Genomic DNA, 6831 nt, shown 5'->3' with positions numbered 1-6831 from the left:
TGCGGCGGATTGGTGTCCCGTCGGTCTAGAGTCGCCCTGGGCATCTTCGGCCGCCCTCGGACGGGGATGGGACGCTCGGGGGGTACGGGGACGGTCCAGTGGCGGTTTGGCGGCACTAATGGCACAGGAGGCCCGGGTTCGATCCTGGCTGCGGATGGGGCGCGGGTTGTGTGCATGCGGCGGCATGGTTGCCGGAGGTGTTTATCACAATTGACATTTTACAAATCCCATGATTCCTTGCGGTTTTTGGAATACCGAACTCACTTATTTTCTGGAATTATTTGAGGATGTAACAAGTAGAATGGATAAGGGAGAGCCAGTGGATGTGGTCAGAAAGCCTTTGACAAGGTCCCACACTAAAGATTAGTGTGCAAAATTAGAGCACATGGTATTGGGGGTTGGGTATTGACATGGATAGAGAACTGGTTGGCAGACAGGAAGCAAAGAGTCGGAATTAATGTGTCCCTTTCAGAATGGCAGGCATTCTGTGGGGCTAGTGAGGCAGTGTCTAGTGGGGTTCCGCAAGGCTCGGCACTGGGATCCCAGTTGTTTATATATTGACCCACCTCTGATACAACTTCACTCAAAGCGAAGCAGAGGTGATTGTCAAAGAGTGGTGTGCAAGGAGGGAGATTGTACAGCAATCTGCCACCTCCTCTGCTGCAAGAGCCTTGACTCTACACACAATACATTGTGTCGTGGTCTCCTCAAGGTATGCATACATTTAGTCTAGTTTAGTTCATTGCCGAGTGTATCAACGTGCAGTGAAAAGCTTTTGTTGTGCTATCCAGTCAGCGGTAGAGCTGCTGTCTCACAGCGCCAGAGACCCGGGTTTGATCCTGACCTCGGGTGCTGTCTGTGTGGAGTTTGCACGTTCTCCCTATGACCACGTGAGTTTTCTCCGTGAGCTCCGATTTCCTCCCGCGTCCCAAAGGCGTGCAGGTTTGTAGGTTGATGGGCCCTCTATAAATTGCCCCACGTGTGTAGGGAGTGGGTGAGGAAAGTGGGATAACATAGAACTAGTGTGAATGGTCGTCTTGGACTCAATGGGCCGAAGGACCTGTTTCCACGCTGTATCTCTGAATACTAAGAATAGATAAGCTTGCTGAAGATAGACACAAAGTGCTGGAGTAAGTCAGTGGGTCAGGCAGCATCTTTGAAGAAAATGAATAGGTGATTTTCTGGATTGGAACCCATTTCCAGACCCGAAACATCACCTATTCCTTTTCTCCAGAGATGCTGCCTGACCCACTGACTTACTCCAGCACTTTGGTTCCTTCCCGACGTGGCGTGCGGCCAGGAGGCTTCCTGACAGGCCTTGGCTGTGGCCTGGGCCAGCACCATGGAGGCGTGAAGAGGGGCGTCGACAGCGGTGAGGCCTCGGTGTGGAGGTGAAGCCTCGTGGCGGCAGCGGTGCCTCGCGGGTCGACCCGCGGTCGACGGTCAATGAGAGTGTGGAGGACCAACGTGAGGGGGGAGGGGAAGAACAATGGACAATGTGGGGGGGGGTGGGAGAGGTCAAAGGACAATGGGAACCCGGCATGGGGGGATTGTTGGGGAGGGGGGAGAACAAAAAGGGGGAGCCCGCGTGCTTTGTGACTGTCAGCGCTGTATTTGTATACATTGGGTATGCAAGCCAAGTATCTCTGCCTAGTCACATGTGGCAATAAGTATTCCTACACATTGACAAACTTGCTGCAGTACTGGGCACCGACCATTGGATGGCAGTGTTGGTGCAGTGGTGTCATCCCCAATGAGAGAGGTTTGTAGGAAGGAACTGCAGATGCTGGTTTAATGAAAGCTGGACACAAAATGCTGGAGTAACTCAGCAGGACAGGCAGCATCACTGGACAGAGGGAATGGGGGCCATTTCGGGTCAAGACCCTTCTTCAGACTGAGTCAGGGGAGAGGGAGATACGGAGATAAGGAAGGGTTAGGTGTGAAAACGAGACAAAGGGGATGAAGCTCAAGGAACATGTAAAATAGATCATTGTTAGCTCGGAGAAGGTGAAAAAAAAGCAGACAGTTAAAATGTAAACGAGGACAGTGAGACTGGTGGGAGAACTGGGGAGGGGGAGGGGATGGAGAGAGAGGGAAAGCAAGGGTTACTTGAAGTTAGAGAGATCAATGTTCATACCGCTGTGGTGTAAACTAACCAAGCGTTCCTCCAATTTGTGCTGGGCCTCACTCTGACAATGGAGGAGGCCCAGGGCAGAAAGGTCAGTGTGGGAATGGGATGGGGGGTTAAAGTGCTGAGCAACTGGGAGATCAGGTAGTTTAATGCGGACTGAGCGGAGGTGTTCAGTGAAACGATCGCCGAGCCTGCGCTTGGTCGGGCCGATGTACAGGAGTCCACACCTGGAACGATGCATACAGCCGATGAGGTTGGAGGAGGAGCAAGGGAACCTTTGCCCAACCTGAAAGGACTGGTGGAGTCGAGGGGGGAGGTATAGGGACACGTGTTGCATCTCCTGCAGTTTCAGGGGAAATTGCCTGGGGAGGTCATAAGATCATAAGTGATAAGAGTAGTTTAATTTGTTTGTTTGTTTGGAGATACAGCGGTTTAACAAGCCCTTCGGCCCACCGGGTCCACGCCGACCAGCGATCCCCGCACATTAACACTAGCCTACATCCATTAGGGACAATTTTTACATTTACACCAAACCAATTAACCTACAAACCTGTACGTCTTTGGAGTGTTGGAGGAAACCGAGGATCTCAGAGAAAACCCACACAGGTCACGGGGAGAACGTACAAACTCCGTACAGACATCACCCGTAGTGGTGATCGAACCCGGGACTCCAGCACTGCAATTGCTGTAAGGCAGCAACTCTACCGCTGCGCCACCATGATAGGTCATTCGGTCCATCAAGTCTATTCCGCCATTCAATCATGGCTGATCTATCTCTCCCACCTAACCCCATTCTCCTACCTTCTCCCCATAACCATTGACACCTGTACTAATCAAGAATCTATCCATCTCTGCCTTAAAAATATCCAGCCTTCTGTAGCAAAGAAATCCACAGATTCACAACCCTCTGACTAAATACATTTCTACTCATCTCCTTCCAAAAAGAACGTCCTTTAATTCTGGGGCTATGACCTCTGGACCTAGACTCTCCCTTTGAGTGGGAAGGGATGAGTTAACCAGGGAGTTGTGGAGGGAACGGTCTCTGCGGAAAGCAGAATGGGGTGGAGATGGGAAGATGTGGCTAGTGGTGGGATACCGTTGGAAGTGGTGACAATGCTGTGTGCGACGGCTGATGGGGTGAAAGGTGAGGACAAGGGGGGAGTCTGTCCCTGTTGTGACTTAGGGGAGGGGGAGCAAGGCCGGAGCTGTGGGGTACCGGGGAGATTCTTGTAAGGGCCTCATCTACGATTGGAAGAACCCCCGTTCCCTACAGAATGAGGACATTTTGGATGTACTGGTATGGAACACCTCATCTTGGTCACAGGTGTGGCATAGATGTAAGAATAGGGAGTAGGGGGTAGGAAGCAGGGTGGGAAGAAGTGTAGCCTAGATAGCTGTGGGGGTCAGTCGGACTCTGTGCCATCAGACATAGGAGCAGAATGAGGCCATTCGGCCCATCAAGTCTGCTCCACCAGCAATCATTCTCATTCTCCTGCTTTGTCCTCTTTACCTTTACCACCCTTTCTGACCCAGCCCAAACCTCCTCACCTCTCCTCTCTGCAGTGACCACGATGACCAGCTTTCACTCCCTCAGCTCACCATCATAACTAACCTTGCTTGTGGTGCTTCATGAAAGCAAGTTCCTGCCGTACTTTGTATGAAATGTACGTAGGAAGAAGGGGCAGGGTGGCACAGATAGAATTGCTGCCTCACAGCGCCAGAGACCCGGGATCAATCCTGACTACAGGTACTGTCCGTATGGAGTTTGCACGTTCTCTCCGTGACCGCGTGGGTTTTCTCTGGGTACTCTGGCTTCCTCCCACATCCCAAAGTCGTGCAGGTTTGTAGGTTAATTGGCTTTGATAATATTGTCCCTAGTGTAAAGGTTAGAACTAGGGTACAGACTCATCACTGGTCAGCGTGAACTCGATGGGCTGAAGGGCCTGATTCCACGCTGTATCTCTAAACTAAATGAAGCTGCTGTGACCCCATGGGTTTCTTCCGGATGCTCCGGTTTCCTCCCACATCCCAAAGACGTGCGGGTTTGTAGGTTAATTGCCCCTCGTGTGTAAGGATTGGATGAGAAAGTGGGATAACACAGAGCTAGTGTGAACGGATGATGGATGGTCGGCATGGACTCGATGGGCCAAAGGGTCTGTTTTCATGGTGTAGCTCTACCCTAAATTAAATTAAACTAGGGGAAGGGTATTGACTAAGACGATGCACTACTGCTGTCCTGGGCTTTTAAAGGTTGCAAAGCAGGGAGAAAATGGAGTATATTCCCACTGAATTGTCAATATTCATGGTCTGATGCTGCTTGCTCTGTAGAGCAGGTGATTTATAGCCGAGCCGCCTGATTTACAATGAAGAAGGCTGTGAATGAGAATAGGTACATTACCCTGTGGACTGGGCCGGGACAGGACAGGCACCTTCTTGCTGAATGAAACCGTTAAAGGTGATGGAATGCCAGTGTGAGTCTGCCCCCTCCCACCGCCTCTCATTCAATCTCCTGTGTGATGTAGTGTTGGCTTGCAGGAGGCTTCATGCTAACGTACGGTTGGGCAAAACGTAAAAAACAGATTTGCTCCTCTGACTAAAGTGGGAAGTGTATCATTCACAGAGAGAGTGGGTGTTGGCAGGTAATCTGAAGCCCAGAGGCAGGGCTGAGGGAACAGGGAGCGGGGCGTTATACAATACCACCAGGGGGCGCCGCACGATTGGCAGCCTCACCAGTCTGTCTGTTTTTTCATATTTTTTTGTTATTTTTAGTGTGTTTAAAAAGTTTGTGTAAATGTTCTACGTTTTTTGTGGGGGAGAGGGAGAGGGTCGGGGGCAACTTTTTTTTCAATCTCTTACCTTGCCGGAGATGCGATTATTTTCCGGATCGTATCTCCGGTCGCTCTGCAGACTAACATCCCGGACGGAGCTGGAGGCCTTGCTCGAGAATGACTTTGAGCCCCACCGCGAGGTGTGGACAATATTGGAGCCGATCCTTTGCTTGGGATCGATGCTCCAACCACGGCCTGCGGATTTTACCATCGAGAGCTCACAGTCTCAGTCAGGGACCATAGATATCGGGAGCTCCAACGATGCAGAGACTCGACCAGCCCCGACCCGGGGTCCGATTGCTCGGCACGGGCAGCTGACATCCCCCCAATGCAGAAGCTTGATCGCCCAGATGCGGAGGGCCAAACGCCGCTGGCTACGGGAGCCAACATCGTCCCGTCAACGGAAAGCTCGAGGCCCCCGACCGCAGGAGAACAAAGAAGGGAAGAGATTGAACTATTTTTCACCTTCCATCACAGTGAGGAATGTGGAGGAGTCGCTGTGGTGGATGTTTATGTTACAATGTGTTTTGTCTGTTCCGTGACTTTTTATTTGTATGATACTGACTTGGCAAATAAAATTCCTCGTACATCGCTAAACATACTTGGCTGATAAAGTATTATTGTATTGTATTGTATGTTGGTGACCTCAGTCACACAGCAGGGTGGAGTCATGGGGATACAAGCTGTGGGAGAATAGTGGGCCACTGGATACCAGGCTTTGGACGAGCGAGAGATTCAGTAGGAAGGTTGGGGTTGGGGTTGGGGTTGGGGTTGGGGTTGGGGTTGGGGTTGGGGTTGGGGTTGGGGTTGGGGTTGGGGTTGGGGTTGGGGTTGGGACAAATCATATGAAGGGTTTTGTCAGATTTTATTGAGTTTAATGGAATTCTAACATGGGACAACTACGTGAATTTAAATGAATTCAAAGTGGTAGAGACCCGACTTCCATCCTGACTACGGGTGCTGTCTGTACGGAGTTTGTACGTTTTCCCTGTGACTGGGTGAGTTTTCTCCGGGTGCTCCAGTTTTCTCCCACACTCCAAAGACGTACAGGTTTGTAGGTTAATTGTAAATGATCCCTAGTGTGTAGGACAGTGCTCGTGATCGCTGGTCAGCACGGGCTTGGTGGGCTGAAGGGCCTGTTTCTGCACTGTATCTGTAAAATCTAAAGACTCTGCGGCCTTGAAAGTAGCGGTGGACAGAGGGCATAGAAGCAGTGAGGGTGCCGAGGGCCAGAGAGGGGGGAGATAGTGTGGGGTCGGGCAGGCGGTCTGAAGAGGCAGAGAGTGCTGTCACACCAGCACTGAAGAAGGGTCTCAACCCAAAACGTCACCCATGCTGCCTGTCCTGCTGAGTTACTCCAGCATTTTGTGTCTATCTTTGGTGTAAACCAGCATCAGCAGTTCCTCCCTACACATCACACATCAGCTGGACTATTGTAGAGACATGGAGCCACACAGCACAGAGACAGTCTCGCCCACACTCGCCCCTGCCGACCAACGTGCCCCAGCTACACTAGTCCCACCTGCCCGCGTTTGGTCAATATCCCTCCAAACATGTCCTGCCCATGTACCTGTCTAACTGTTCTTTAAACTTTGGGATAGTCCCAGCCTCAACGACCTCCTCCGGCAGCTTGTTTGTCCCCTGGTTCTTGATTTCCCTGCTAAACGATTCTGTGCATTCACTATCTGTTCTTCTCATGATCTTATATACCGCTATAAGATTACCCCTCATTTTCCTGCGCTCCATGAAATAAAGTCCTAGCCTACTCAACCTCTCCCTATAATCTAGGCCCCTGAGTCCTGGCAACATCATAAATCTTCTCTGCATCTTCCCAGCCAGAGTTTCCCAAATGCCCTTCACCCTCACCTCTGA

The 6831-nt window shown here is 51.1% G+C and overlaps 1 protein-coding gene across 3 annotated transcripts in view; it reads right to left on the bottom strand.

Moving 5' to 3' along the window:
- tox2 (TOX high mobility group box family member 2) overlaps nucleotides 1–6831 on the bottom strand; it is a 117602-nt gene that overhangs the window by 21780 nt on the left and 88991 nt on the right. The window lies entirely within an intron of this gene.

Source organism: Amblyraja radiata, chromosome 23, assembly GCF_010909765.2.
Source record: "Amblyraja radiata isolate CabotCenter1 chromosome 23, sAmbRad1.1.pri, whole genome shotgun sequence".
Classification (NCBI taxonomy): domain Eukaryota; kingdom Metazoa; phylum Chordata; class Chondrichthyes; order Rajiformes; family Rajidae; genus Amblyraja; species Amblyraja radiata.
Note: the sequence above shows the minus strand (reverse complement) of the source record. Positions and strands in the feature narration are given on the sequence as shown.